The sequence below is a fragment of the Cloeon dipterum genome, chromosome 2 (assembly GCF_949628265.1).
Source record: "Cloeon dipterum chromosome 2, ieCloDipt1.1, whole genome shotgun sequence".
NCBI classification, from domain to species: Eukaryota; Metazoa; Arthropoda; class Insecta; order Ephemeroptera; family Baetidae; genus Cloeon; species Cloeon dipterum.
The window spans coordinates 16,761,377-16,783,555 of record NC_088787.1 but is presented as its reverse complement, the minus strand read 5'-3'; the positions used below and the strand labels follow the sequence as shown (position 1 = coordinate 16,783,555).

General features: G+C 41.1%; 1 protein-coding gene and 2 long non-coding RNA genes across 8 annotated transcripts in view; 2 read left to right on the top strand and 1 right to left on the bottom strand.

The window, feature by feature from the left end:
• The window catches only part of bru3 (bruno 3), a 375,654-nt gene that overhangs the window by 327,511 nt on the left and 25,964 nt on the right, over positions 1-22,179 (bottom strand). The window lies entirely within an intron of this gene.
• LOC135936129 (uncharacterized) lies at positions 10,227-11,226 on the top strand. Its single transcript, XR_010574288.1, has 3 exons — positions 10,227-10,520; positions 10,580-10,681; positions 10,734-11,226. It is a non-coding gene; the product is annotated as an uncharacterized LOC135936129 (long non-coding RNA).
• LOC135936778 (uncharacterized) lies at positions 20,427-21,250 on the top strand. The gene is made up of 4 exons (XR_010574387.1): positions 20,427-20,521; positions 20,583-20,681; positions 20,748-20,850; positions 20,911-21,250. It is a non-coding gene; the product is annotated as an uncharacterized LOC135936778 (long non-coding RNA).

The following is a 22,179-nucleotide window of genomic DNA, read 5'->3' as shown; positions in this document are numbered from 1 at the left end:
TAATGACACACTCGCGCATAAGGCGCGTGTTTATGTACTTGTGTGAGAGTGTAATTCTGCGCGCCGGTGAAATTCAGACGCGCCGCGTTCCTTAGGGGAATTCTTGTTAGTTTTGATAGCGGCTAAGAGACGAGGAAATTGAGGTTGAAAACTGTGATGAAATTTACAAATCTGCTTTGTTCTAACTTCCAACCCCTTTTTTCAAGGATATATTGTAAAAGTTTCTCTTAACGACGGCGCATAGCATAATTTGGAATGAAATATCTCTGACACATTAGAGCTTTAATAATTTTAGGAACTCGTCGTCGTTTAATTTTTACTACAATGACGGGACCCATTCATATTCAACCGCGTAAGTGATATAATCTGATGCAGCCAGCTTTTTAGGCAATGTGGCTCAGTTGAACCGCAAAGAAAAGCAGGGTGCACCGAATTGAAAGACCGCAGCACAAGTGCAGGCTGTTCAAAGGCGGCGTGGCGAGACCCACCTTAAATATATCAAAACACAATGGCTGTCAACCGGTATAAGAATCTCTCGCGCAGTGAGAATGATTAATACATGCCTTCGCCTTACGTAATGCTGAGGGCAAATACCCTGCTAGTGTGCCTGTGCGCCGCCGCCTCCGTCGTCGTTCTACCTTTCATTATCAATAGCAGCCGACACAAAGAAAGAGAAAAAATGTAGCGAGCTGCCCCGCACTCAGCTTGAGAAATGTGCAAGTCATAATTTTTAAATAAAAATTTGCTTCGAGATCAGCAGATTTGGTAGGGGACGGAAACAAAGCGGTTCTATTAATAGCACGTTATTATTTTAGCCCTCTTTTTACTACCACGCGCCTGTGACGCTGACTTTGCTGAGTCATATTTCACACAACACAACGTAAGAAGAAGCGTTTTGATATCAAAAGGATTTCTTATTTGATGGAGGCTGCACATATTGAATAGCGCCGTATTTTTTTGTAATAAATTTCTTGCACGCTCCAGGCAAATAAAAGCTGTCAAAATTTTAGACAAAACAGGCGTTCATTTAAAGAATTTGAAGTACATGAAATAAGGTTGTTTTATTTTTAAAGAAGCTTTATGAAACAACTCGCATTTTGCCACTGCATTGAAAGATTTGTAAGTGCAAGCACAACTCGTTTCCAAGCACATCGATTTTTATTTGCTTCTTTTCTGCTCCACGGCGACTTTTCCCGATCGTAAAAAAGATTTACATGGCTTGCAGAGAAAGTCAATGCCAAACACTGCTTTGTGCCTGGCTCTCTTTCGGTATCGGCGAAGCACACTGCAGATGCAATTTGAAGTTCTGCTTTAAAATAATAACGATTGGCTGCAAATTATTATTGCCGCTACACATTTAGGGTTATTCGGCCGTATACCACTCGCTCGCTCAACTTTTCAGAGCCGGACCGACCGAGTTCCGGCCGCGTGTGCATTGCAGGTTGACTACACAAAGTCGTTCAGGCGTAGCACCAACCGCAGTATACCCCGACTCGGAGCCGGCTAATAAAAAACAAAATGGCTCGACGTACACTACACACGGCATACAGACAGACCGAAAATAATGAAAATTTAAAAGACGAAAGTAAAAACGCAGCCATTCTCGGCGTGCGCACGCGGATAAAAATACGAGGCAGGCCAAGTCGTTTGTGAGTAAGCACGAAAATGAGGCCGGCTAAGTTTTGCGTACATAGATAGTAGTGCAAAGAGTCAAGAGCAAAAGCGGAACATTTTCGCGAAAAATGAGCAGTATAGTTGCTGGCGATGCAACAGTCGAAAGCATTAAGTGCACGCGAGCCGGAATGAGTTGGCTGATAAGAGGAAATTGCATTTTTAATGCGCCGTCAGGGACGCCGGCAGACGAGTTTCTGGATCCGCCTGGGAGTAGGAATTTTCTCATATTCAAGTGCACACACACACAGACGGAAAGCTGAAGAATTCCGCGCGGGTTCGCTCTGCAGAAATTGCATTCGCGCGAGATGCAAGTTATGCGCCGGCGAGACGCAAGCATCGTTACTTCTGCCAGCAATAACCCTCATCTTTAATTTTTATGCCACGCTACAGGCGGTTTACTGTTGGAGAAATGAAACTCGCAACGGCTATACTGCACGCGATTTATGTTAAGAGATTTGTGCCATCGTGAATTGCATTCATTTTTGTACCATATTTTCTGCGTCTGACAGGGTAACTTTCTTGTAGGATGCAAACTTTCAGTAGCTGGTGAATTTACTGAATCTGTGCGATTTTCAACGGAACAAACTTAAGACCGCTAGGTGATATTCTAATTTTTATTCCAACAGTGAGAGGAAGTTTGAAACTCTTATGAAGTAATATCATCAGGTAATTAAACATGTATGGGAATATCCGAATCGAATTTAGAATCCAGTTTAAATTCATTGATTTTTTAGAGGTCTTTGCCAGGAAAATCACCATTAGCTTGTTTTAATGCATGTAATAATGCTGCCATATTTTCAGAGCTATCACATAACCTACAGCAATATATTTTTAAATGGTTAAAATATGTTTAAAAGCTTTTTAATCTACCAAATTTTTAAGTTTTTATTAAACTCATTTAAAAATAGACGAGAATTTTAAATAAAATTTGAATTAAAAAAATATCTTCATAATTTAGAAAATACAGAAGCTATTATGCAATTTGGCTCCCACAATTAAGTGTTATAAAACCTAACATTCTAGTAATCTTTTTGGAATCCTTTTTCAAATGCAAAAAAAATCAATCTCCGGATGGCCCGATGAGAAAGGTTGATATTTTTTATTCACTGTTACCTTTGAGGATTCATGAAAATTACGCTGGGCAGTACAAAAAATCCTGCCCTCGGTTGCTAATTGAACCAAATCCAGTCGGACCATTAGTTTTTCTGTGGGGAATAAGCAAACCATTTTTGAAAACATAGCAGCTCAGGAGAGGTAGGCGCCTGTGATTGACTGAGTAGGCAACCGGCAGGACAGAGGTGCTCGCCAAATTGCTTTCCACTCTCCGGCGGAAGAGCAATTTTATTCAAATTACCCGCCGGTGCTGCAAATCGATAACAATTAGCGCGCAAATCTCTTGCATTAGTCGGTCTGGTCTGCACGCTGTCGGTCGGTCTGCCTGATGTACTATAAAAGCTCCCCGAGGGAACTCCTTTTCCTAGTCACTCTGCTTGCTGCTGCGCTGCTGATGCTCCAATATGCGCGCGATTATTAATTAACCGTCCGATACAACGCCGACAAATAGCTTTCAATTAAACCTCAACAGGTACGCCGACAAACCCACCGACACGCGGATTCAATCTCCCGGCTACTTCCTTTTTAATAATAACGAGATGTTGAAGTATTGCAGAGTAATGAGATTGTATTTGCATAATTGTATGTAAAGTAGATAAAGAAGTACAGCTAGCTTCTGGTGTTTTCCATTCGCGGGCGAGATCTTTATTGGCGGTGCAGCGGTTAAAGCACTCATACCTGCCGGCACTAAAATTTACGTGCGCGCCTATTAAATTATTTATTAACGGAAGGAGCTGCTCGGCGCTAGAATGGCGTTCAATAATGGAAATGTCTCATCTGACTTGCTGCTTTAATGGGGTCGTTATGTAAGCCTATATGGAACTATTTCGATTGTTATTCAAAACGACGGCCCGCTTCGTTTCCACAAATAATAATCGTACGTTTACGATTGCCGGCTGGATTTATTGGGGGCTTCCGCCTGAAATCGAAACTGCAATTAAAACATTTCCTCGCGCACACACGCGCATGCATGGGCCTGAAAATCAAAACAAAGCGAGTAAATGCGTAAATCGAAAAGCTTGGAAATAAACAAACCTCGCGCTTGTTTCATCGGTCGCATCGATCCGCGGACGCAAGAGTGGCATTTGCATATTTTTCCCAGCGGCTCTCTCGCTAAAATCCGCGTGCTTTCACACAAAAATGTAGGCCAGCGAGAGCTTTATTTGTAAAATGCGCGGCGTGCTTTTAAAACCGAGATCAAACTCTGACTGACTGAGGGCGAGAGCGGCTAATCAATAGACAGACAGGTGAGAGAGCATGCCAACACACGGCCAGTGTTTCATTGACCTTTAAGGGTCAACTGGAGAAGTTCAAGAGTGCACCTGCTATGTCGTGTCTCGTGAACTTGGTTCCATTGAAAGCAAATATTTGTGCTGCTATCAAAATTTGCTAATTTAAATAATCACATTGGATGCTAAAACTTTATGCTCGGGAAATTTTGATTCATCATACAGAAATCTGATTGTTCCCATCAAAAGCCGAATTTTCACTACAGCAAATATCAAAATATTTCCCTATTTTAAATGTCTACAGGTCACAATATAATTTCATCATAAATTATTTTTAAAATTCATCTGGAAGCCTGAGAAAAATTTCAAACCTTTTTCTTTGCTAAGATGTTTTCACCTTTAACTTTTACGTGAATAATCTCATGCCGAAAAATAGTTTGAATTAAATCTCGTCATTGCAAATAAAAAATATAAAAATTTCGGGCAGTGTTTTCTGCTTAGGAATTTTACCAATAATACCTTATTTAATTTTGGCCGAAATAGTAACAAAATTTGAATTAATTTCATATTTATCACCTGTCGATCAGCCAATCATTTGATAAATTTGTAATGATATCATTAGATTGGCATTATTTTGTAAAAATTATTCTTTTGAAACAATTTTAGTAAGGTAAATACCATTCCAAATATAATTTTCCTACATGGACCAGTGTGGCAATCTCTGTATTGCAGAATTTGTACAATCAGTGATCAGGTTGGATCGATTAAAATCGCGAGCCGAGCCGAGTTTTGGCACGCGGGCGGGCGGCGCGCGTTATGCAACGTGGAATCGGAAACTCGGCACTCCCAGTTGGATTATGCAGAGCGCTAGAATGCCGCCGCGTGCTCTCATCCGCCGCAAAGTGCCCACCCGTCGTCGCCCACCCACCCAGGTAGGTGCAGTGCAACTCGGACGAGCTGGAGGCCCCGCGAGAGCATTGTTGGTGGGGCCGCGTGGCTCAATGCCAAGAAATAGCACGCAAAAGCCCTTTATTTAACTTGCACTTGATGGGCGGGCGCGTCGAGAGAGAGAGAGAGAGAGAGAGAGAGAGAGAGAGAGAGAGAGAGAGAGAGAGGCTGCTATTGCTGCTGCTTCATCAGGCAGGCCTCCACCACACTCCACGAGCTCTTGGCCGCCCCGGCCTGATCAACAAGGGATGCATTTCGGGTCATTGGGGTGCACGCAAAAAACGCGGCGTCAGCACTGCTCCTTGCCGCACGCCCAAGGAGCTTTCTATTAATTTGCTTTGTTGCAATCAATTGGTTCCGTCTTTGTCAGTTCCCCTGGGTTTCTGTGAAAACCGCTCAATGCGCAGCACCTTGCACAATAAAAGTGGTGAGTTTGCAGGTGAAATCCAGACTTGGTGGCACAAAACTCAATGAATGTGCCTCTTTCCACGAGTGTGATGACTCAAAAATTGTCCTTCCTCTCGTCAATTGTAACTGTACCTCCGCAAAGTTGGCAAAATATTGGGAGCGCTGCTAACTAACATAATAAATGGCATTTTAACTATAACAAATAAGTTTAGTCTTACACAAGTACAAAAATACGTTAATCATCCAAAGCATATTTAATCGATTAACTTTCGCATAACGTTAATTTGCTTGTTTCGATACCTAGTTCAGCAATTTGTGCAGTCTCCCGAAAGCATGTGGTTCGAATTTTATAAAATTCGTAAACCTTTTTATTGATATTATTCGATATTGAGATCAGTGTTTAAAAATTTAGATGATTGCTACAAGACACCAAAAATTTTTGCAGTGACATACATACAAGATTATCAATAAAATCCCTCATCATTCATCACAGTTGTGATACATATTATCTATCTTATCTATCTATATTTCACAAAATACTGTTTCATTTGCTGTGCTCTGATTATAGCTGAACGTAAAAACCTCATACACAGAGTTTAAATCCTGTTCCAGTAATAGAAACGCCGTTTTGCCGGCACAACCGGGATTCTTTAGTACCGAGCAATTTTCATAAATTAATTAACATATGAAATTCGCAACCGTGTCATATTGTCGCATTAAAAACGTGGTTTGCTGGGATCGTGCCCGACTCGGGCGACGACATGAGCACACCCGCCGGATTTTATAATCCTGCAGCTTCTACTGGGAGCGAGAGCAGCGAGTGCGGTCTTATTAGAGCGTACGGGAAATGAAAGTAATCGTGTGTCCTCGAGAGGCGGCCGGCTGCTAAAGCTCTTGATTACTTCTTGTAATGTAACCCGAGCCATCTTGTTAGTTGTGCGGCCAAGTACTTGTAAGATCATTCGCGAAATGTTTCGCACATTCTGCTCCTAGCTTGCCGCGCGCGTCCTCTCAAGCAAAGCAAGCACCCAAAGCCGTCTAGCTGCTTTATTAATGCACTATCAGCAACTAAGGGAAAGCTGCTCCTTCGCTGGTGTTTGCGCCCGCTCAGCCACGTTTGGAAATTGAAATGCTGCACGCTGTGCTTTTGAGTGCCACGCAAATCCCCCTCCATTCCCGAAGTCTCGGTGCTTGAGTTTTGAATTTAAATTGAAATAAAGTGAGGACCTCGATATGGAAAATGGCAAATTTAAACGAGATCCCGGTGGGAAAAACACTGTTCTTGTTGCGTGTAATTTATTTAACCGTCTCATCGCTACTTAATTCAAGTCCGGTGCTGCAAAAACATATTGGGTTTAAATCAAAGCTGTTACATTACAATTTTATTTCCGTGTAGATTTCAAATCAGTTAAGACCGGAGCATAAAGCAGCGGAGAAATAATTTAACGACACACCATGTATTATAATATCATTCGATAATTAAACCGTGTCGGCTGGAGTGTATGAAATAATAGCACGCAGCTAGAGCACACAGCGAGTAATTGCAACGATAATTACCGAAAGCTAGGCCGCGCTCGTTTGCTTGCTGGCTGCAGCACGAGGCGAGTGCTCCGCTCCTTATTTACTACACAATAATAACGCCGTCGTTTCGCTATTATGCAAACGTTTAATGGCACATCCACATACACACACACGAGCGCGCCATTTTTATTACAGATGGAATTTACAATGTGCACACGTAGTACATACGTTATCCCCGGCGCCGCCGCCGGTAATAATAACTTTATGCTCGTAATTAAGTTTTTAATCCTGCGCGCTGGTTGCTGCTCCGTAGCGGATAAATTCTCCAATTTATGCTCGCGTTCGTTTCGCCCCGCGATGCTTCTACACTTTATTCACAAAAGTTTCGCGGCCCCGTGGGACCTGGATTGCACACACATTAGTATTGTCTTGATTGCACATTGAGTGCACACTGCGCTGCCCATTAAACAAGAGTAAGCGCGCCCCATGCCGTAAATTCCGACCCGCCAGAAGGGGTCATTTTCTCCGCAATGTATGGATTCGCAACGATCAAAAGTTTTTGAATTAGAGAAGCGGATCGTTCCTTTTAATTGTTTGAGTTTATTGTAAAAGGGGGACTCATAGAAGTGAATGTTCTCCTCACAGCAAAATTCTAAATCTAGAAAATACTGTTTTTCCACAACATAACATAATGATCATTTTGTTTCTAAGGGTTTCATTTATTTTGTAGCATGTTTGGTGATATTCAAAGTTGATGGCATTTAAATGAAATGTGTGCGTTGGCTGGCCTGAAATGAATTAACTTTTTAAGTAATCGTTGGTATTTGAAAATCCCGAAAGCGTTCAGTAAATAAGTTTTAAAAATTGAAGTAAAGATTCTAATGGCCATAATTCAATCACGTATTCTCAAATCACTGTCAAAAAATTAAAACACAGGTTTATAATCTCGGAGTTACAACACCGACCTCGGAAAAAATGTGTTTGACTTTCGTGTCGTGAAAGAGGCCAGCCGCATTGAAGGAATGTTTTGCGGCACCCTCCCATCTGCAAGGCGTATGTGACAACAAGATTTTAATTTGTGATTACTTTGTGATGTCTTTTATGATTAGTACTAGTGTGGGCTCACTTCGACTTTGTCCTCCAGGGCAGGGTATTAGTCACTTGTTTTCCTAAAGTGTCGACCCTACTCACATGATTTCTATTTGTATATGACTTGTGATATAACATTAATAATGTATTTATTACAAAGTGTGAAAATAAACATAGAATAATAATATTAGTCGAAGACAAGAATAATTAAAAAGCGTCGGAAAAATGATATTTCACTTCAATTCCTTGTTTGTTCGAAATCTCTTCGAAAAATCGTTACTTTTGTTTTTCGAAATGAATTGTAAGTAAAAATGCAATATTTGGAAGAGTTTTAATATTTCTCATCGAACCAATTATGAAATTTACTGTACTGTCCTGCTCATTCAAAATTCTATCTATGGCTAATCAAACGAATTTCACTTTGAAAGGGTTTAAAAGCAATCGCCCCCATTAAAATCAGCTCTCCCAATCAGGCGATAATACTTTCTCTTTACGAATTTTCCGGTCGGTCGTTATCCATCGTTCCCGCATTTTCTGCCCGTTTTATTCCATCCACCCGCGGCGGCTTTCATCACCATAAATGAATGCATTGCTCGCCTCGCCTCGTATCTGCCGAGGGCCTGCTTTTAAACAAGTCTAAATTTTTACAACTTTTCCATAAAAGGCGCAGTCCTCTAAAATTTCATTACTTTACTGTGCAATCTGCGGGAGAGAGTGCCGCCGCCGTTGCTGCTTATCTGCCGCGCGTTTTACATTCGGTGGTGCAGAGTGCGTACGTGTGTGTGTACGGAAAGGCAGTCTTAAACTATTCTGTCGCCATTACTTGGGACCCTTAAGTCAGCAGCCGAGAGCCATTAGCGATGTACACAATGCTCGCGGAATCTTACTGCGCGAGCATAATCATAATAATAACGCATTACACACTCTCTCTTTGGAAACAATGGCAGCGCAGAAGCCCCTTGCTCGCGCTTGCCTGCTTGCTCGGCACGCTTATTTACATGTGTCCGAATGCAGCCGCACAAATTCCGGCTGAGCACCTTATTTATGTTTCACTCTCTCGTGCTGCAAGTTAGTGCACGCCAACCGGGATTACCCCAACAGCCTTCTTGGGTGGTGCAACAATAAGAAAGCTTACAACATCCGCGCCGCAGCTGCAATTTGAGGACGTGGAAAACACGAGTGCTATTCAATGTACGGCACTTTGAGAGTTGAGGCGATTTGCTGGATGTCTTTAGACTGTGCAATGCGATACTTTTTGTCTATCGCGACGGTCTTCAAGATAATTGCACTCTCCCACAAGACACACAAAGCTTGATCACGTGGTTTTAACTTGGAGAGAGATAACACAAATGAAAATTTCAATTGTCTAATAAATTGACCTCCAAGCCGCAAAAACATTACAGTTTCATCTAGTAGGAAGATGTTGATTTAAAAGAGGTTTACAGATTTTTAATTGGTGATTTCACTCCACTTATAAAATAAATATAACTGTTTTTTAATACAAAAATTAAGTAATGGAATTAATGTACCAGGCAAGAGTAAGATTCAAGGTCGAGATAATAATTAGCAGAGGAAGCAGTGCAAAATATTTTACATGCTAATTTTAAATCGCAAAAATTACAATTTACAAAGGAGATAAACGTGTAAGCGTTGCCCAACTTAACTAACCAAGATTGTTGTTCCTGAATCCCACCTTGCACGGAGCAAGAGCAAGCGGATAATTAAATTAACTTTCTTAGGGAAGCTGAAATGCATTCTTGCTACTTCTCCTCCAACTTCTTGTGCTTTGAGTAAGTGAGAGCCGTGTGCATGCAACGCTCCAACAACCAGTACTATACTTCTTAGAGCTGAGTGCTGGGTGCATTTTACGAGAGCTGCTCAATTGATGACTTGAAAGGCTCGGTTGCCCTCGAAGCTGCTGCTTTTACAGTCTCCGACCGGAGCAAATGGTTCAATTAAACGCGCCCGTGGAAATAATGAATCCATCGCCATAAAGCGTCCGCTGCGCCCGGCCGCGGTAATTAAAACTTTGTACGTGCGCAATAATTATTGTTAATCAACATTACTTACTCTCCACTAGGGAGGTGGCAAAGAATTCGTAAAATAAGCTGAGACAAAATCTTTATTTGATTATGTCATTCATTCGTCATCACTTGCGTAATCGATTGCTCAGCCTTATCAAACAATCATTGCCTCTCAAGTAATCTAATCAGCTTGGGACGAGACAATATTTATAAGCAAACACGACTGATATTCACTTGCAGAAAGGCATACGTAATGGACGCATCTATAAATATTATTTTCAGCAAGCTTTCACAACTGTTACAGCTAAAGAGGATTGTTTACGAATTTCAAATAATCTCTGGGAAATTGAAATTTATTTACTATCGCTAATTTTTCAGCAATTGGTGCAGCATGCGGATATTCGAGATATTGTTGCTCCTATCTGGATTGTAACATTGAAAACAACCAAGAGAATGGCACCTGCGAGTGCATCGGATCACAAATTCCAACAGGAGATCCAGATGAGCCACGTGAGTGAGTTTATACCGTTAATGTTTGTTCCAAGTTAATATTGGCAAAATTTTATCCTACAGTTATCCACCAGACAATGACATTACGTGGATAATAGGACCAATCACTGTAGGATTAGTTATTCTTATGTTTATATTTTGTTGGTTGGCATTCAGGAAACGCAGGTATTTTCCAGAAACAGCTTTTTTCATTTAAAGTAATCGAAAGTGAGTTTAGAAAGGCGATTGCCGCTGCAGAGGAACAATCACAAACTCCTGTGTCAGAGGCTGGTATTTGCAAAAATGTTGAGATTCCGTCCGATTTAATGCCACAATATTTTCCTACTGCACCTTATACATTGGCTAACTACGAAGTAACCTGTGAACCTGGAGGTGACGAGGAGAGGGTTCACGACTTTGACGACCCACCTGCGTATGATAGTGTGGTAAACGACAGTGATTATATAAAAGCTTGAATTATTCAGTCATAGCCATTCACAAATTCCTTCGTAAATTTAAAGCTTGCAAATTTTTTAAATTTTGTAGGTCTTTGAATACTTAAAATTTGACCATATTTATGAAATTTCATACTTAAAATGTTATTCTATATATCATTGCATGTATAAACATGGTCTAGAGACTTATTTCAAAAATCATGTAAATTTCCATACAACAATATCCTGGATCAATTAATATTTAAGAAATAAATATATCTTTTATATCCCACGCTATTTCTGATATTGTTTTCATTATTTCAATCAAGGTACGAAAAAATTATAAATAAAACATTAAATTTTGTAAAATAAATTCTTTGTATATGGAATAAATATCTTTTCTTATGTGATACAGATATTAAATAAGGTAATTTAAATACTGAGCTAATAATGTACAATCTCCTCATATCATCTTGAAAAATCTCGATTTCGCCGATCAGCACGTTAGAGAGGAGTTTCGCTAATTGAAGCCCGAGGGTGCACTGAGCTGTTGCATCTATTGTGCGAGTTGCGCCCGCGGCGGTAGTGCATGAAAGGATTGGGAAAGAGTTGCTGCATCGGCGAAATCTTTCTGACGCCGCTCGTTAAGGAGGGTTTAATCTCCATTTGGCAGGCAAAGAACCGCCGCGGCTGTTGGTGCAAGATATACTGCTTGCTGGCCGGGCGCGGCGGTGGAGCCGAGATTTACTGCAGCAGCAGTCGCTCTCGCGCTTTCGACTGATTTCACACTTGAATGAAGTAAAAGAAAACAGCACACACGAAATGGAAACGACAGAGTGGGAGCGAGAGAGAGAGAGAGAGAGAGAGAGAGAGAGAGAGAGAGAGAGAGAGAGAGAGAGAGAGAACAATATGCCCGGTTTTAATGAAAGCAGCCTGATGTGCATGTACACTTTTGTACCCGCTTCAACGGACGCCGACATTTAGAACGAGAGACACAGAGATTTTGCTGAATGTCGCACCCACCCAGTCTGTGGAAAGAGCAAAAAGTGAGAGAATCGGGTTGCATGCTCTTTTGTGTTGCAGCTCTTTTGCTTTGGCGCTTCCGACACCTCACTTTCAGATAGAGTTACTCTGAAATATTGTGTGCCTTATCAAATTTCTTGTCCTCTTGTCACCGGTGTATGAAAATGAAAGTGAAGTGCTGTTTCATAATTTACGTATTCCCTGGAAATCGAAACACGGTCACCGTGAAATTTTATCTACCTTACAATTAATAGGTCAACCACATTTGACGAATATTCATTTTGTAGATCATCTAATTTTTCTATATTACACAAATTGTCATAAATAAGAGCTACCTTGTTGCCGCTGACTGAGAAGTATTAGTCGATATTTCTTCGCAATTGGCTTGACTTAAAAGGTTTTTAAATAAAAATATGTTTCTTTAAAAAAACATTATTAAAAACGTTCTGTCAATTTTCATTTTGTGTGTCCAAACGATTATGACTTCTGTATCAAAAAAATATATCAGTATAATATATTTGATTAAAACCTTAAAGAATATCAAGGATATAGAATTTCAAAATATAAAAACATCCTTTCTTTTTCCCCTAGCAGAAGTAACAAAAGAAAGAAATTATTGATGAGCCATTTAGACAGCACATTTGGGCGACTCAAAAATTCATACGGCCACCTTTTGATGCGCAGGGAGAAAGCAGACGCAAACGTGGCGTTGTTTCAATTGTGCGGCGCCGGCATTAAACCGAAACGGCTTCTTCCTGCAACGCTCGCGGCGGAGCACAAAGGACGAACGGTGGCGGCGGAGGGCATGAATTAAAAATCCGCGCGTCCATTCAGGAAATGGAAATGATGCGCGCTCTGCGGCTACGGTGACGGCGGCCGTAAATAATTTTTAATTCGCGCCCGCAGCCACACACTTAATAAGAAGGCAGGCGCCCCTCTCTCCTTTTGCCTGCCGGAAAAGTACTGCTCCCATTGAGCATATTAAATAATATAAACATTAGCACCATTAAAACGTCTAAAACTTTTATTACGACGGTGGAGGGCCCAAGCAGCAGGTAAGGGCAGCTGGAAAAAGTAAAAGCTTTTAAATTGGGCCGTATATAAGAGTTAAAAAGGAGCGGCCAGAGGAGCCGGGGAAATAAAACGCCGCGCGCGCGTCTATGTGTGTGTGCGTGTGTGTCTATGGGCGCAGGCCGACCGAACCGACCGACCAGCGGAGCTGTAGCAGGTAGAGCGTTTTTAATCTCATTAAAATTTAATTCTGAAAAGTGTTTTATTTCGCCCTGCGCACGTCTGAGCGGGCCGACCGAGGGCGAATAAAGAAGTGTGATGAGGCATACGTAAGGCGTGCGTATTAAAGCCGAGTGAGTGTGTTGCTAATTCCGCCCGCTCGGCGGTTTCGTCCGCTTGCTTTTTACGTGGACTGAATTCGCAACGAAAATTCCCTCTGCTTACTTCATCAGCAGTAGTAAAATGCGGTTTGGCTTAATGAATGAATCATGCACACACACACACACATGTTCACATGAAAGCTCGTCGGACCTGCTGCCGGAGAGTGTTTCAACACACACACACACACACACAGCGGCTAGGTGGGTGGAATGAATGCCAAAGGAAACCTCACCGGCGAGAATTTGTGCTGTAAGCAGTTTGCTACGCAAAGCGCAGAGTTTCAACTTTCAGCAGGTGAAAATTAGTTGGCGGATTGGTTGCCAGAGAGCCGGATTATTCTGAAAATGCAGATACGAGAGAGCGAGGAAGAGCAGAGCAGCGAGCGTTCATTTCCGCGTGATAATAATTTCATTTAAACGCAAAAGCTTTTAGCTGTCATCACTAATTCAGACTGCTTTTTTGCCCCAGCCTCCCTAGTTTAATAGTTCTGCGCCAGCAGAAATTTCCATTCATTTTGGTAATCTGTGATGCGGAAACAGAAGCTGATTCAGCTATCAAGTTAAATACTAATAGACGTTTGCAATCACATTGATTGGTCAAATTCTGGGAACGGTTCCTGTTCTGATTGTTTTTTTAAGGCTGTCTGGGACCATTGGTATCTTTACAATTTTCATTGCAAGTTGACAATGTTGATAGTATCCGATATTGTTGACAACACTACACGACTGGTTGTGAGGTGAAATTATAGAAGTTGGGGAGAAATATTTCCTCTTTAAGTGAGAAACACAATTTTGAAGATATCAATGAAATAATTACTTGAAATTAAGTTTTAATATTAGAATTTTGGGCTGTTACTTGGAGTCATTAGCATCTTTCCCAGTTGAAAAAACAGCAGGGTAGTTTAGATTCAATTGTCCGGCCTGATGACGATTTTAATGTCAGTGTTCGAGTTGTGTTTATTTCTCAATGTCTAATTTCAATGTTTCCAAAAAATACACATTTGAAATGATTTAGAGCTGAGAAAATACAAATTGTATAGTATTTTTCCACTCACAGCTCAGAGCCAATACTAGTAAAATTAGCAAATCGCGATGAAATGCGCCATCCAAAATAATTTTTTGCTCTGGCGGTGCGTGTGCTAGCGGCGGAGCAGCGCAGGGGCAAAATGTAATGGAAGTGTCATAAGGTGTTAGCAAGCGAGGGATAAAAAGCAGGCATACCAAACTGCCTGCGAGGATGCTCGCTCGGTTTGCAGCGAACGAGTTATATGTGCGAGTGTGTGCGGTCGCATATCGGCCGCAAATACCGACACTGGCATTTTTCTCATCAATCACACATCAGAGTGGAAAAATCGAAGCAGTGGCACACACACACGCGCCCCGGCCGCACCACCCGTCCAGCCTCTGTTTTCCGACTCGGCATTATTGTCCATAAAAAGTTAGCCAATAAATATTTTGGAAATAAAAAAGCGCCTGCCGCGTGCAAATCGATATTTAATACCGGCCACGGCTCTTTCGCTCTGTTAATGGCTCGTCTTTCTCTTTCTCTCTCCACGACGAAAAAGCAGCAGCGATCGGTGTTATTATATATGATTATTGTTATTGCCGTTTTGTGAGTCTGCCCCACCGCCACCTCCCGGATATTGCTGCCGAAGCTGCTTTACTATAAAACTGACAGCTACCGACAGTGTTTATTTTGCTACGATATACGTTGGTAAAAATCATATTCGCCAAAGAAAAAAATCAAACATGAACTAGATGGTAAAAATATGCCAATATTTTATAGCTTTTGCATTTAAAAGCTTAAGTAAGATAAGAAAATACTTTTGAAATTTAGGTCTTCTTAAATCCCTCTTTGGAGATTTTGTTTGTGATTCTTTTGCTTGCTTCAAGGAACCTGTGACAAGGACTTTTCCGCTCAAAGTTTTTAGATCTAGACAGAAAGAAATTTGCGCCAATTACTTGAAGGGAAGCGCTGGCGAAAGTGTGTATTTCAGTGGAAAAGATCTGGTCGGTTTGGCACGAAAAGCGGGCGGACAATTCTCGCCGCCAGTTTGGCGCAATATTCGGCGGATTATCAAGATGTCTTGCAGCAGCCTTGGCATCCTACCTACACTCCTTTCCTCCTCAGAGCGTTCACCTGAATTTTTTAATTGCACCCACGTACGATTTCTTAAAGGAGTCATAAAACACTTTTATTGGCGGAATAAAAGACGCCGATATATTATGGCGGAGTAATGGAACCAGTTTGATTTCCACCAGCTCAATAAAACTGTATAATAAAGTGTGCATAGAACGATCCTTAGGTGGTTCGCCGGATTAAAACGCTAGCTGGCTGCTGCTGTTGAAAAACACACACATGCACCTTAGTACGTAAACTATGAGTTATGTACTCTGCAGGTATACATACATGGCGCGCACAGTCTAATACATGCCGTGGGGGCGAAAGAGCCGTTCGATTCCCCGTTCGCCGATTGCACGGAAAGAAGGCAACAAATCATGCTTCTGTGCACAAACACACGGCCTAGCGAGAGTCTATTTTATTTGTAAACAATATTCATAAACGTTATGCAGGCACGAATATTCCATTTATTTCTGCTGTAGCGAAAGAGACCTCTTCGCTTTATACTGCGCTGCTGTCTGAAAGGACGGTATGGAAAAAAGAAGGAGCAGAGTAGAGTAGCGGCGTCGGAAACTTTCGCCCTGTGCGAAAACGTACTCCACAGCCAATAAAACTCTCCGATACTGCTATAATAGTAATAATCATGATGATGGTAGTGTAGCAGCAATTCTAATGGCTTTTGTTGCGAGCGGGAAAAGTGTCTGTTTGACTTTCCTGCGATTGGAACGACGGTAGTGTATGCATGTATGCATGTGGCAAATTAATTTCAATTCCCATGAAAACTTTCGTGCTATTTTTCCCTTCACCAAAGTTTTTAATTAATTTATTGGGGAGGAAACTCCGCTAAATTACCTCAAGAATTTAAGGTTTATGGCTAGCCATCGATCAATAATAAGATTGCTTTGCTTCAAATTATCGTTCATTCTTTTTTGCAACTCTATTTTTAAGTTAAGTAAAAATTGAATATCAACAATCAAATCACACTGTATTATGGATTATGATTCTAAAATTAACCTGCTTTTAATGAGATGTAGCAGCAACACACATAGATTTATATTGACACTGATTGTTTGAGCCTATAACAAGAATGCAACATTTCAAAATCCAGAGGCTAACGAGAAAAGTGCGTACGGCCGCAAAGTTTCCTTTCCGCAAATTTTTCCCTGGCCCGAAAATGTTTGCTAAGGCTTGCACCTCGGCCATAATTTCGTTCTGATGGGCCATTTCTCTTCAGAAAAATTTCCACTCGGCTGTTTTAATAAAACATTTAATATATTTCGGGCCGAAGCAAAGAAGAAAGAAAGTTGGCCAAGCGGCCCGCCCGACCAACGGACGGAGTAAGAAGCAAAGTGCTGCTGTTGGTTCAGTTTTAATTTCTTTCCAGCAGCAGCAGCAGCTCAGTAGTAGAGGCAGCGGCACGTCAGTCGGTAAAAAATGCGAGAGGAAATTTTTTAATCTAGCAGTGGCGGGCGGAGTGTGTCGTGGCATGCATTTAAGGAGGAAACTTTCAAAAAGTTATAAATTAAATTCCTACTCTCGCGCGTACAAATACAGCGCATGCAGCATAGCAGTCTTTCTTTTTCTCTTTCTGCTCTCACTTGGCGGAGAGAAAAGTATGAAGATGGACGTTTTGTGCTTTGTAGAGTTTGGAATTCAGTTGGATTTATCGCTTTACTTTAAAAATCTCGAGTGCGAAGAATGAAAATCATGAGTAACGTTTAAATGTTGCATCTATAGTTTTTTCTGTATTAATTGTTTTCTAGGTTTTTCTGAATTTACTAGGGCCGTTTGAATTTTTTTTAATTAAACTCTCTACTGGGGTCGCATCTTACAAGTTTTTTTCGCAATTAGCTCAACAGCGAAAGATCGAGTGATAATTTCAAACTTTGTTACTTTCAAATCTAGGGGTTACGCTTTATCGCCAGAAACATAAATTTCTACCCCTCCCCCAGCAGAGAAACGTCTACACATTTTGCAACTCTTCTGTACCAGCAGCACAAATTTCGGATAATATTTTTCCCTGGGAGGAGGTGAGGGTATGAAAATGGCGAGCTGGAAATTTGTGTGTGTGCGGGTGGCGAAAAAGAGAGAGGGCCGCACGCTGAGCGAGCGGCAAAATAATGAGCGTGTCACACGCTTCTCGCAAAAAAAAACCGAGAGGGAGAAAGAGAGCGAGAGACCACTCGTACTTTTCGCACTCATTCGTTGTCGCTCGGCACCGAATTCCATATTAAAACGCGAATCTATAGGCCACACCAACGGGAATAACGAGCGTGGGTGGTTGGATGGATGAAAAACGTGCATCTTTTCGCGCCCCCTTCGAATCGCGTATATGTATACGCACGCCAGGGGATTATTTCGCTACATTTGGATATGTTTGTGTGATGCGTCGCCACCGTTATCGCGAACGCACACTCCCACGCCATTATAGTGCTTGTAAAAGCGTTTCACCCACCTATACCCGTGCGGCAAGCGGTGTGTCATGATATACACTCCAGCACAAAAACTATCCCGCTCGCGAATCCGATTGTTGTCGTGTTTCACAGCGTTTGTTCAAAAGTAGCAGCGAGCTAAAAGATAGCAATGCTTTATTTCCATGCGGTCTTTATTGCATAATAAGCTGTTGGTAAATTTACGAAACTCTATTTTCCAGCAACGCTTTATAACCTAATTTATATTCTTTTCAAATTGATAAATCACGCTAATTGATTAAGTAACACTTCATTCGCTTGCAAATCAAAGCACGCCGTTTAGGACACGAATGAAGCTTGCAAGAAGCTTCTCCAAATGAAATTCTGATCAAGCCCTGGAGAGAGAGAGTGAAGTCATCGAAACGCTCTCTTGAACCAAATTGCGAGTTAAGGGAACATTTATTGGCCTTCCTCGAAATTCACTCTCGAGAGCCTGATGCTGGTGCTCCAGCAGTTGAGCACATTACACTCGGAGGCAATCTAATGTATTTGCCTATAACGTGCCGCCCGTGCAGTGACGTCATTCGAGCCATCGGTCTTGACGAACGACTGCTCAAACTAAATGCATGCGTGCCAGTATAAATGGCATTCCGCTCGCTCTGTCGCTGCTCCGCCGCCACCGCCGCCGCCGCCATCGACTTTTCGTCTCTCGGTCGGCCGATATATCGACGATTCATTCATTTCAATTTGAATAAATTCCGGCGGCCGATATTTCGCAGCGGCAATTGCTTTGCGGTTCGTTGCGAGCGACGGCGGTCGTGCCGGTTGCATACACACACACTGGGGAGAGACCGACTTTCGGACCGCTTGACAAATACGCGCCATTAACGTGGAACAGCTCTTTCGCTGGAGCATGTCTGTTTTTGCCCGGAATTTTCTTGCGTGGTAATAAGGAAGCTCATTTTTCAGCACGGCAATTTCGGCCTGATGGAAATGCTGCTCGTCTGAATAGAGGCGAACGCAAAGAAACTGAGTGAATGACGCGCGATCAAGCGACATGGTAATGAAAACCGCATATATCGCATGCTAAATTACAACTGTCTTCCTAACTCATATTTTGAAAATTCAGAATGCTTTTCATTGTTGGGAAATATTAATTTCACATATATCTAAGGTGACAAAAATCCACTGAAATTTGTTAGAAGCTTGCGAAAAAAATTTCAAACTAACTAATTTCTCAACTAACTTAATTGCTCCGTTGAATAACGTGTGAAACTAGTTCACGGAAAAATATATTGAATTTTTAATCCAAATCTTTGGTGTGGAGGCAATGATATTCCCTTAACAAGACAGGCTTGTGCTTTGCCATATCGGTAAATTGCAACATTTGTTGTCATTACGATTGTAAACATTGTTTATTATTCCGGAGAAAAACATTCACGTGCTTCACTGCATGATCAGACACCTCAATCAGAAGGAAACCCGAAATGTCTGTTAAAAAAATCAATTCAAACAATCCAGTACACGTTAAAAATATGTATATTTCATTTTCCAACAAAAATTTTCGTGAGAAACTTTAAAATCAGAAAGTCCATTTAATTGGGGGCCTAGGTTTGACCCTTAGTCGTGCTCCTCAACTAAACGGACGTTTCAAGGCTTGTTTTCCACCGCTTTCAGCCCCCAAATAAGGCTCTTGAACGGCTTCCTTTGATATCCTTTGTGCAGCAGTCTCGAGAAAAATTAAACAAACCGACTTACGGACAAGAGGCAAGAGGAGCCACAAAGGACGGCTGGCTGGCTTTGAGTGATGCTTGATTATCCTTACCTAGAACAGACAAATTGCACAAGATTAGCTAGCTGCACAAGAGGGGTGGTCCGAGTTTGGTCAAAAGGGGAGGTTTGCTCTTGATTTGTAGAGACTCCTGCTAATTGCATTAACAGTAACACCATCAATGGGTTTTAAAAAATAGTGTTACGTTTTCATGTGCAATGAGAGGTAGTAAAATTACTTTCAAACAATTCTCTAGTAATTCTTGTGGTAATGAGTTAAAATAGTTTCCAATTTTTACTTCATAATCATTTTTCTCATTTTGTTTAATGAAATTTATAATCATTGCCTTCGTAACTGTAATTTTTGAATAGCATTGACCAACCTATTTAAATTTTTCAAAATATTCACTGAGGCATAGCGTGAAAAAATTATTAATCCCATGAAATATTTAAAAACCACCGATTTTCTCGTATGTGATGTAAAATCCTTCTAATTTAGAAAGAAAAAGTTAAAAATCTTCATCAATATATGATAAACTCAAATCAAATTGTCATTTTCCAATATAAAACATAATTAGATTCATTATGTGCGGATAAAAAATTTGAAGTATCATAATTATTTAACTCTTCAAAATATCGCTTTAATGATACAAACAAAGCCCATGCGGATGCAACTAAGACTTCGCATGTTCTAGCAGTGAAATTGCGTGTCCTATCTTATCTCATGAACAATCAATTCAATGATAACTAAGCGCAATTAGCTGGGAGGAAAGATATCATCAGCAGTATTTGTTTCACTAATTTTAAACGCAGAGTAGATACCGCTATGACTAGAACAAAATATTTGGTTCAACAAGATTTTGATCAATGCTCACGTATGGTTCCAATCTTTTATCATTTTCATCTCACTGTCAAGCTTATTATGTAAATTTTAAGAAATTGGAGATTCTTGCAAGGAAACAGACGACTGTTGTAGCCGTTTGACTTGCAATTCAACAAGCATTTGCACCAATGATGATGGAGAATTTTCAAAAGGTAAAATCCCTTCGATTCTCTTGTTTTCTGATTTGATCACACACCGTTTTCTATTCGCGAATGCAGATCTTGAAACTTCCCAAGACTTCACATGGATACTAGGGCCAATTTTTGGGGCAATATTTTTTGTGGCCGTTGTATTTTTTTGCATCACATACAGACAACGCAGGTATGGTTTTATTGAAGATTCGTCCTTCTCTTTTTTAATAGAATTTCTACTTGGGTTTAGAAAAGCCAATGCAACAGCTCAACCTAGACCGAGGACTGTGATTGATGCTGAGATTTCATCTAGTATGACGACATCGGATCCCACTGCGCCCGCATTTACGACTGTCTTTGAAGAAATTATTATTGACGCAAAAGGCGCAGGAGAACTCACAGGTGACCCGCCCTCATATGACTGTGTTGTAAATGGTATTGATAAGGCAAGAGATTAACAAATAACCCAGCTTGACAATAAACTTTATTTCTTTATTTTGCCAACTATAAAACAACCAACGACTCACTAGAATCGAAAAAACACCTTTTACATTATTTCAGTTCATGTGAATAAAAAGAAATTGATAAGAAATAAATTTTTATCTTGTATTATTTTAAATTATTGACCATGCAAGATTTTGGCACATGCTTTATCATGAATTTGTTGACACCGTTTTTTTTATTTTTATAGTTTAATCTATGCATAATAAAAGCTTGCATAATAAAGGTTAAACGTGTGTGAGGTTATCATTAAACGACAAAACACTGGTTTTGGTCCATTTTGAATTAACAAAATTATCGGAAAGGAATACATTCAAGGCTCCGATGGAAATTTCATCAGCCCGTTGAGACCGAACTTGCTCCAGGCGAGGGTAATAAAATCCTCATCAATTAATCGACTCGCAAACTTTTTCACGCAGCGTGACGTCACTCGCGACGAGAGGGGATATTACTCACGCACAATCTGCCTTGCAGAGGCAATCGCTCTTTTTCCACCACTAAACAAGCAGCGCGGGGAAATCCACTTTTTCGGTCCGCACTCTACGCGTTAATTTTTTATCCTAATCGTCCATTTGGCCGAGAAAGCGGCCTGGAAACTTTTTAATCAAGAATTACGAGTGAAATATTAATAGCACGACGCGCCGAGGCGAAAAAATTACAACCTTGGTCTTGCCTCCCCGAAGGATAATAACCTAAGCCCAGATGAAAAATTTCATTTACTATAATGGCTTATATTGAATAGTAAAAGGCGGTTTAAGGCGGAGAGCCAGAGTGCAGCTTCTTCCTTTTTTTGCCGAGCGGCCGCCGCCGGAATGAATGTAGATGGGTGGAAAATGGTTTCCAAACGATGTATTGCACCTGGGACCACTCTCGCACGCCCGTTCCGCCGCGCTGATAACGGAAAAATGCTCTTTAATACTCTCCCGCCCGCTCTCTCTCGCCGCGAAAGCACACCCGTTTGGGATTTCTGCACTTCTGCTACATTACTCTCGCAAATAACGCCCCCATTGTGCGGCAC